Here is a 10,155-nt window from a genome sequence, read left to right as displayed (position 1 = left end):
AAAGGGAAATTTATCAGCTTGATAGTACAAGAAAAGGTGGTATAGAACAGGGGAATATTTAAAAACTCTTTCATTACTCATCCTCATAAATTGATCATGCATCTTGTCTGCTATGAATCTAGCATAATAATAAATGAGGGCAGGGGGCTATCCTGGTGTAAAAATGGACATGAAGGATAGAATGATCTCATCAATATACTCACTGGTAGTGTAACCTAAGAATTTGGAAATCATAGCTACGATATCTCGGCCAAATGGGGAAAATATGGTGGCCACATAAGGAGGGGGTTCTTTTGGGATATGTTCCTCTTTTATGATGAAAGTCTCGAGCATCTCAGCTATTTTTTCAGTCATAAGATTGGGAAATTAGTTGAGTAGGTTTCCAATTAACAGAGGAGTGAGGTTTTGTCCAGGCTGTAGTTGAAGCATTTCATTTATGGACTCAGCAGTGATGGTAAAGAGTATATCTTGGTTTGGAGACATCATTGCTCTTAGACTGGGGTTGTAATTAGCATGGCAATAATGTAAAATATCAGGGAAGATATGTACCTCTTGGAACTGGTACTTGGGAAAGTTGGGTTGCCAAAGCCTAATTTGGTCAACTTGGTTGAGGAATAGGTCTCTGTACTTGCAATGTAGTTTCAGAGGGGATTCAAAGACAACAGTGTCCTTGATTTGAAAATCTTTGTCTGCCAAGGGGAGGTGTTCTAAATCAAGATGGGGAGTGGAAACTACTCAGACCTCCATGGCAATTAGAGCGGCCACTCTTAGTTCTTGTGGATCTAAGAATGGGGAAAAAAAAATTTCTCAACCAATTGGGGCAAATTGAGTTCCAATGGCAGAGTAGGATAGGGTTCTTGTGCAGTTCTTTCACTTAATTTATTATTAATTTCAAATAATTTAAGTAGTTGGTTTGAGAACTGGGACAAGGTTTCCAGTGAATTTGGATGAAATACCTAGAATTCTTAATATTTATCTTCGAACAGGTCGACGGGAAACTGTGTACGATTGAAAAAGCTCTGCGGGGGCGGGAAGGTGGACTGTGAGTTCATTGGATTTAGCAGGTTGGAAGACTGGACATAGGTTGGCAGTTGCGCGCATGAAAGTCTGTTAACTGTAGTTTCTCAGTAAAACAAAGGATTATGAGGTTTTTAGGCTTTATTAACAAAGTCAGCATTTTTGGCGGGTATACAAGAATAATGGTACTCTAACATTTATTGAGGTTATGGGAATGAGAAGATGAAGAGCCACAAACTCTGGGTGTAAGAAGATAAATTCGAGAAAGAAGGCAGATGGAAAGGTATAGTCCATCTGCTTTCTGTTCAAATTTTACTTTATATGTTACTGATGATGATCCCAGAACTGTGAAGGAAAGTAAATTCCGAGGATGGAAAACTCTGGAAAGAGGCCATGGTTGATGAAATGGCATCTTTGCACAAAATTGAGGCTTGGGATGTGGTGGAGTTTCTAGCTGGAAGGAAACCCATTGGCAGCAAATGGGTGTTCAAAAAGAAGACAAATGCAGAAGGAAATGTGGAGAAATACAAAGCTCAGTTGGTAGAAAAAGGTTATTCCTAGGTGTCAGGAATTGATTTTGGTGATATTTTTTCTCCTGCTGCCAAGGTAGCTTCTATTAGATTAATTTTATTTGTTGCTGCTACTTTTGATTTTGAGGTAGAATAGATGGATGTGAAGACAACATTTCTTCACAGGGATCTAGAATATGAGATCTAAATGAAGCAACCTGAAGGGTAAGAAAGAAATGGTATGAAAGTTAATGAAGTATTTGTATGGGTTAAAACAATCACCAAGGATGTGGTATCAGAAATTTGATACATTTATATCGAGACTTGGCTTCACCAGAAGTAAAGTAGATTATTATGTGTATTTTAAATTAATTGGTGATCGTGCTATTTATATGGTCTTGTATGTGGATGATATGTTGCTGGTTGGAAATGACAAAGAAATTATCCAGGATTTGAAGACCCAATTGTCCTCCAAAATCAACATGAAAGATCTTGGTGTTGCAAACTATATTTTGGGCATGGAAATTAAAAGAGATCGGGCAAATAGGAAGCTCTGGTTAAACTAGAGGAAGTATGTCGAGACAATACTACAGAGGTTTAATATGCAGGATAGTAAACCGGTGAAGGTTCTTATTCCTGTAGGTGTGATGTTATCCGTTGAACAGTGTCCCAAGACACAAGAAGAGGAAGAGGACATGTCCCGTGTTCCATATGAAAGTGCAGTTGGTAGCCTGATGTATGCAACGGTTTGTACTAGACCAGACATTGCACATGCAGTGGGAGTATTGAGTAGCTTTATGTCAAAACCAGGGAAGGAGCACTGGACAACAGTGGAGCAGGTTTTTAGGTATTTGGGTGGTACTAGTGATTATGGTTTGTGCTACCAAGGAAGACCAAGATTGGACAGAGTGTTGGATATTCGTGGCTTTGTTAATGCAAACTGGGCTGGAGATCTAGATCAGAGAAGATCTACAAGTGGGTATGTGTTTAACCTATTTGGAGGTGCGGTCAGTTGGATGAGTAAGAAACAATCTATAGTGGCACTATCAACTACAGAGGCATAATACATGGTAGCCACTCAAGTAAGCAAGGAAGCAGTTTGGTTGCAGAGATTGTGTTCAAGTATGGGGTTAGTACAGGGAGATATAAGGAAAGACTATGATAGCCAAAGTGCAATTTTCTTAGCAAAGAAACTTGCATATCATTCAAAGACAAAGCACATTGATGTTCAGTATCACTTTGTGAGGGATATGATAGAAGACAAAAAGGTGTTGCTGGTAAAGGTGGACACTTTGAAGAATACTGCAGATGCATTGACAAAATCTGTTAGCTCTAAGGATTTCTCTTGGTGTAGAGCAACAATGGGTGTTGCAGGGCTGGATAAATGACTAAGCTCTCTTGTGGCCCACTGTGGAAAGAAAACAACAAGTGGGAGAATGTTGGGTTGTGTTATATTCTTTCCATGACTAGCCCACGTAGTTAACCAGGGGGTTAGAGGGGGGGCGAAGCCGCCCCCCCTTCATTGCACCGATTGCATAGCGGGGTGGTCATAGGGGTTTTGAAGGGTGCGGGTAACCCCCCTCTATGGGGTCTGGGCAGACCTACCTATGGTTTTGTGCATGATTTTCACACATGATTTTGGACGCGATGGTTTTCGGTCCATGGTTTTGGACACGATGGTTTTCAGTCAATGGTATTAGATGCTTCGGCATGTATAAATATGTATTGTAACATTGAAAGGAACATTATGAAAAATCAAGGTGGCAGTCTCGGTTTTGGGATCCAAGGGAAAATCTCTGTGTATATGTGTTTTATGTGTTATGCTATCCCATTGTTTTTTTCAGTTTTTGAGAATTTGTATGCAAGCAATTTCTGTACAAGGTTAAAACCTACATACAATAGGTATTGTCTCTTAAATAATAACAATTGCACTAATAAATTGATACAAATTGGATGTTATAACAGGAAACATATTATAACTCTTTCTCAAAAATAAATGTACACTTACATAGAAAGGTTGCTCCATATGAACCCAGACCATTAATTGACATAGTGATACCAACTGAAGACTAAGGGACATCGAATGTTTATACCCATTGTGCTTCATGATCAAAACATTTCTAGGAAAAATAAAATTGAAAACATAAATGAAATAAGGTTATTTCACCAAAGATGCAAACCTTTCATTCTATGTAAAATATTTCTTCCTAAGGCTGATAATTGTTTCCTTCTACTACTATCAAAATAGCTCCCCCTGAGTCAATTCTCTCTGATCTCCTTCATCTTCTTTGTCGCTTCTACATGGGGACTAATCCTATGGACCTGAATTAACTATGGGCCTCTTGTCATTCTACACTTCTATTGCATCTCGTCTTCTTCTTCCCAAAACATAAGATGTTGTTGTGTACTCCCCCTAAAACCCTATTGGCTTCACTCCTTTCCTAGTGTGCAATGTTGATACATTCAAAATAAACAAATTTATCACTATAATAAAAAAGGGGACTCGACCATACCTATAAAGTTCAAATATTATCTTCAAGTTTTAGATGTAGTATGATGTTATATAGTAGTTTGATACTTTGTCCCTAGGAGAATTGAGATCACTCCAAATGCCTCATGGTGGCCTTTTATTTCATTTTATTTCTCTTATTTATTTTATGCACTCTCATCTCATAGTTACTTTTTACATTGATGCAGGTTTATTGTTTTACATTTTATCAAAGCATAATAACCAAATGAACAATAGATCATGGAAAATCATCTAAGGAGATAACCTAGTGATAGCAATATCCTTACCCAATAGCATGACTAGTGACAAATACATTAACATTGCAAAAAATGATTAATCAACTTTTGTTTTACTATTCTCTTTGAAATTTCCTCTTATATGTTTCACAATATCTTTAGTCTAGAACTCAAATTGAATACTTTGTTTTATATAATTACGATTTTATTTTGAATGGCTTGTAATTACTTAGGCATATTCTTCTAATCATTGGTTGAAGTGGTGAATAGAGTATTGTCACAAAAATGATATAACTATATAGCTAGATGAAATCCTATGGCATGCATTGCTACCATTAATGCTATAGTAGACTTTGACTTGAAGACTAGATTTCATCTTACATTAGAATTTATGTTATGCAAAAAGGTAGTTTTAGAAAGGTAATATTTTGAGATATAGGAAACCTAATTCTGTACATACCATAATTGAGCTTCATAAATTTACAAACTTTAGTTGATAAATTAATGTGTAAAATTTTTACAAATACATACTTCATCACTATTATTAATGATCATTTGGAAAGAAAAAATTTAACACCAAAAAATAGTTTTATACTATTACTTTGCAATATATAGTAGAAGCGATATACATTTCCATGGGAATTGTCAATAAGTTTGGCAATGTTCTACCATTATCAAACATAAAACCTCTCTCCTCTTCAAGCCTTTGCATATAATGTGCACAATTAATGTAGAAGTTGGTATCATTGAAATCAACATTATCAAAATAATGATTGGTAATGTCATCATTTAGATTAGAAGTCATATTGAAGAGATAATTTTGACAATGTTCTACAACTCTTGAACATAAAATCTCTCTCCTCTTTGAGCCTTTGTACATAGTGTACACAATTAATGTAAAAATTGTATCATTGAAACAGGAATTATCACAATAACTGGTCTAGACTTATTCAGGAACACAATAAAATACAGATATAAACATGAACACAGAGATGCTGCAGAAATAAAATTTCATTTCATTAATATCAAAGAACTGAAATATGCTTATGTACAGAATGGAAATAAACTATATCGGGCAATGGTAGCTTATCTTTGAGAAATGATGTGGCGGCTACATGCCTCTGAAATATGTTACAATGAAGCGCAAAGGCCTATTTATTATTGAGAAACAATGGAAAACCGTAAACATCCAAAAACCTAACCTTAGGATATGAAGCGCCAAACTATGGGCCCCATTTGGGTAAATTGTTACATCAACTTCCTGGGTCATAAATTTGGCATACGATCTATGTTTGATGTGAACAATACATCGTTAGAAATATCTATCCGAGGACTACAACTTTCGAGTGGCCAACATCGGTTGATGATCCATGTTGGCTTAGGTTTTCTCAAAAAACATCATTTAGGGCCTCAAAATAGCTTTGGAAGTTCAGGACCTAAAAAACTGCCAAAAATAGTAAATTGTGCTACAATTAAGGAAACTAAAAAACTAAAAGAGACAGTGGTGGGGGTCCAAGTGGAATAGGTGTGTGGCCACCAACATCCACCTAGATCAATCCTCCCCCCTTACGAAGCAATGGGCCCCATTTTGTTGAGTGCCTCCATGAGATGGGGAAACTTCTACTGAACTTGGTCCTTGGTGATCCACTTGCCTTGGTGTAGGAGTTGGCCATCTTTGACAACCCAATATAGTTGGATCTTCTACTGGCGAGTGTTCTTGACCAGTGTGTCCATAATCCAATCTGTTGTGGCTTGTTCCATGAAGTCTGGATTTAACTATGTTGATGTGATTTTTTTTGCAATGTATGATGTGTCTAATAATGGTGGGAAGTATGGTCGATGGTGGTCCACAATGAACACTGGGTGCAGGCCAAGGAATGGGGAAATGATGAGCTCAAAAGAATTTTCTCCCATAGCCTTGGCAATGGTGTAAGGACCATATTGGAGTGGTCTGAACTTCTGATGGGCTCCGGTAAGGCTTTCTTTTTGCAAATGAAACCAAACTTTGTCACCCACCTGAAACTTGTGTTGCACCCGATGTTGATCATGCCACTGCTTGTACTTGGCATAGACTTCTCCAAGATGTTTTGAACCTATTGGAAGATTTGTTCGATGTGTTCAATAAATCTCGTCGCTTTATCATCCTCGAACAATAGGTGTGTGGAATATGTCTGTGTAGTAGCATGAGGCATGGAAACATCAATCAGACACAATGGTTGAAATCCTAGACCCAATTGAAAGGGAATGTGACCAGTCGAGCTGCGAAGAGCTCTATTATAACTTTTCTACACATATGGAAGACTCTCATCCCAGGTTTGAGGATGCTAGGAGTTGTACATGTGAAGTATGTACACTATCATTCTATTGACTACCTTTGTTTGGCCATTAGTATGGGGATGGAAAGAAATCAACTTGGTGATCTTGGTGTCCAATAGTATCCAGAGGCTTGACTAGAATGTGCTCAGGAACCTGCTATCACGATCTGATATATTGGTCTACGGGATCCCAAAATGTATCCATACTCGTTCAAATAAGAATTTGGAAGTGTCCTCTATTGTGATACTCTTCTTGTAGGCTACCAATATAGCCATCTTAGAAAATCTATCTGTGACCACAAATACACAGTCATTACCATGCTTGGTAGAAGGGATGCCAAACATATAGTCCATAGATATGGATTCCCATGGTTGGCTGGGAGTAGGCAGAGTAGTGTATAGGCCTTACTTCTTGATGGTTGGCTTGGCAATGGCATAGGTAGTGTAGGATCTAATATATTTCCCGACATCCAGTCAAATTTTGGGCCAATAAAAGTATTTTTGTAGTACAGCCACAATTGTCTCCACACCAAAGTGTCCTACGACCTGACTATAGTGCGCCTCCCAAATTAGCTTGGAACACTCACTTGAAGGAACACAAAGGTGGTCCAGGTAGCCTAATAATGCATCCTAGAGGTGGAAATCAGGAACTTGCTTTCTATCTACTAGAATTTGATATGTGGAGGTGAACTCTAGATCATTTTTGTATATTTGTGGCCATCTAGAGGTCTCGTGACCACAAGAGTTGAGAACAGTAGTCAGTGTTGCAACTAGGGGCCAGCTGAGGTAGTCTGCAACATGATTGGTGTTGTCCTTTTTGTATTTAATTTTCAAGTGGAACTGTTGTAGATATGTAGACCACTTTTGATGGTGATAGTTCTATAACTTCCCTTATATTTGTATAAATTGAAGAGGTTAGTGATTGGTGTGGATGACCATCTCCTTCCCCAAAATGTAGTGCTTCCATTGTCAGGAAGCCTGCACGACGGAATACATCTCTTTAACATAGGTGGGGTACTTCTAAATTTTATCAGAAAGTGTCTCACTATGATATGCCACTGGATGCCCGTGTTGGGTGAGGACTACACCAATAGCATAGTCTAAGGCATATGTCTCGATTTCAAATGGTTGGTGTAGGTCTAGCAGTGTGAGTATAGGTGTAGAGAAGAAGCGATGCTTAAAATCAATGAGCGCATTTTGTTGGGACTCAGACCAAGAAAACTTTTCTTTCGCCCCTCTGTTAGTAATATGACTCAAATTCCAAGTGATATGGGAGAATCCCAACACAAACCTCTGATAAAAATTTGTAAGGCCCAAAATTTGTGAAGCTCTATTAGAGTGGTCAGGGCTAGCAAATCTCGAATGACTTCGATCTTAGTCGGATCCACATGCACACCACACTCATCTATGATGTAACCCAAATATTGGACCTAACTCATGCTAAAGATGCATTTCTTCAAGTTGGCACACAGTTTGTGCTACCGAAGGGTTTTAAGGATTTGTCGAATGTGTTGCAAGTGTTCTTCCCAACTCTTGTTGAAGATGAGGATGTCATCCATATAAAAAACCACAAATGAGTTGTTAAAGGGCTACAAAATGTCATCCATTAACCTCATAAAACTACCAGGGGAATTTGTCAACCTGAAGGGCATAACCAACCATTCAAAAATGCCTTCCTTGGATTTGAAGGTGGTCTTCCATACATTTGTAGGCTCTATCAAAACCTGGTGATAGCCAAACTTCAAATTGATCTTGCTGAAATAATTGGCCCCTTTTATTGGTCCAAAAAGTCATCAATCCATGGGATTGGATACCTATTCCTGATAGTGATATTGTTTAGTGCTCAATAATCAATGTGGAGCCTCCAAGTCCCATCCTTCTTCTGTACAAGTACAATTGGGCTCCCACAAGGTGAGGAACTCGGTCTGATGTTCCCTTTTTATTGTAACTCCTCGATTTTCCGCTTGATCTCTTCATTTTCTAGAATGGAGTTGTTGTCCTTTGAGATAACCTAATGTCAATTGGCTATGCCAAATCATCTAAAATATTTTGTTTGATTCTAATGGTTGGATGACTAGTGAACTACTTTTTAACAGGTGCTTTGAACTTAGAAATATCTCTAATAAAACAAAAGGTTGTTCTTTAAATACATATGGTTATTTTGATTTTAAATGTGATGGATAAGAAGAATATAGCGAAAATAAATGATTTAATATTCAGATAGAGTATTTCATCATTTACAAACAGAAATTAAGAAAACTGTGTTTTCCTAATTAACAAAATATAGTCAAGCCATTTCAGAAATCTTGTGCAATTTAAATCCAAAGAGGAATTTACAAGAATAGACAGTCCTATAAATTAATCTTTTAATTAAACTACAGCTTCACAATGGATTCAAAATACTGAAATTCGGTTAGATTTTCAATTGAATGACTGTAAATGAAATAAATTATATGAGGAATACATAATAAACACTAGTACAAAATGGCTAATTAGTTACTAAAGCAACGACTAAAATTTTCATATAAATGACTATTTTTCAATCGGTGACCAGTAGTAGCTAATTTACAGTATCTTATAACACAACCAACTTTTACTCATTTTTAGCTTAGTCATTAATTGATTGTCTCAATTTTATCATCTAGCAATATATTTAGTCATAAATTTGGTCCCAAATATACAACAAAATATATTACTATATGATCATCTGAGAAAACCAATTAATGACCAAAGAAATATGGCCTAAATGTTGGTCATGTTATAAGATATTGTAAATTAGCTACTAATAGTCATATATATGCAAATTTTAGTCATCGTTTGAAACCAATTAATGACCAAAGAAATATGACTAAATTTTTGTTGTGTTATAAAATACTGTAGATTAGCTACTAATAGTCGTATATATGCAAAATTTAGTTGTCATTTGTAATGAAAAATTAATCTTTTGGAGTAGTCATTTATATTTTTTTGGTAGTTTCATATTCATTATATAAACGACTAATTTAGTATTTTATATTCATTTCATTTATTTTCATTAGTAATTATTATAAACGATTAATTCAGTCGTATATTCATTTTATTTGTGCTCATAATTAATCATTATAAACTACTAATTTAATAGTTTTAGATTGATTTTATGTGTTCATTATTAATCAACATAGATTAATTAGTATGATTTTGCGACTAAATTAAAAAAAACATCATACAATGTGAATTGGTTCATCTAATATGAAAATTAAAAATTACATATGTTCGTTAAAATACTAAACAATATCAAGTGCAACTATAAATAATTTCAACCATAGAAATTATATTATATGAAATATTGAGTATTACAAGATGAGTTTCCAACTTAAGATTGGTTGGACTACAATTTACACATGCAATTTTGTTTCATCACTATAAAACATTATCATTGTGTTGTCAAGTCATTGCAGGTGAATTCACCAACTATGGAGACTTGAACATTAGCCTCTATGTGTGTGTCTTATGCAGGATATTGGATTTAAGGGTACCACTAGACCAGTTCTCTTCTCTCTCTTTTTTCATTTGTTGCTCCAGTGTTAGTG

The sequence above is a fragment of the Pinus tabuliformis genome, chromosome 4_1 (genome assembly GCF_031772625.1).
Source record: "Pinus tabuliformis cultivar Carrire ecotype Pingquan chromosome 4_1, CPIR1, whole genome shotgun sequence".
Taxonomy (NCBI): Eukaryota; Viridiplantae; Streptophyta; class Pinopsida; order Pinales; family Pinaceae; genus Pinus; species Pinus tabuliformis.
This window is presented reverse-complemented; position numbering follows the sequence as displayed.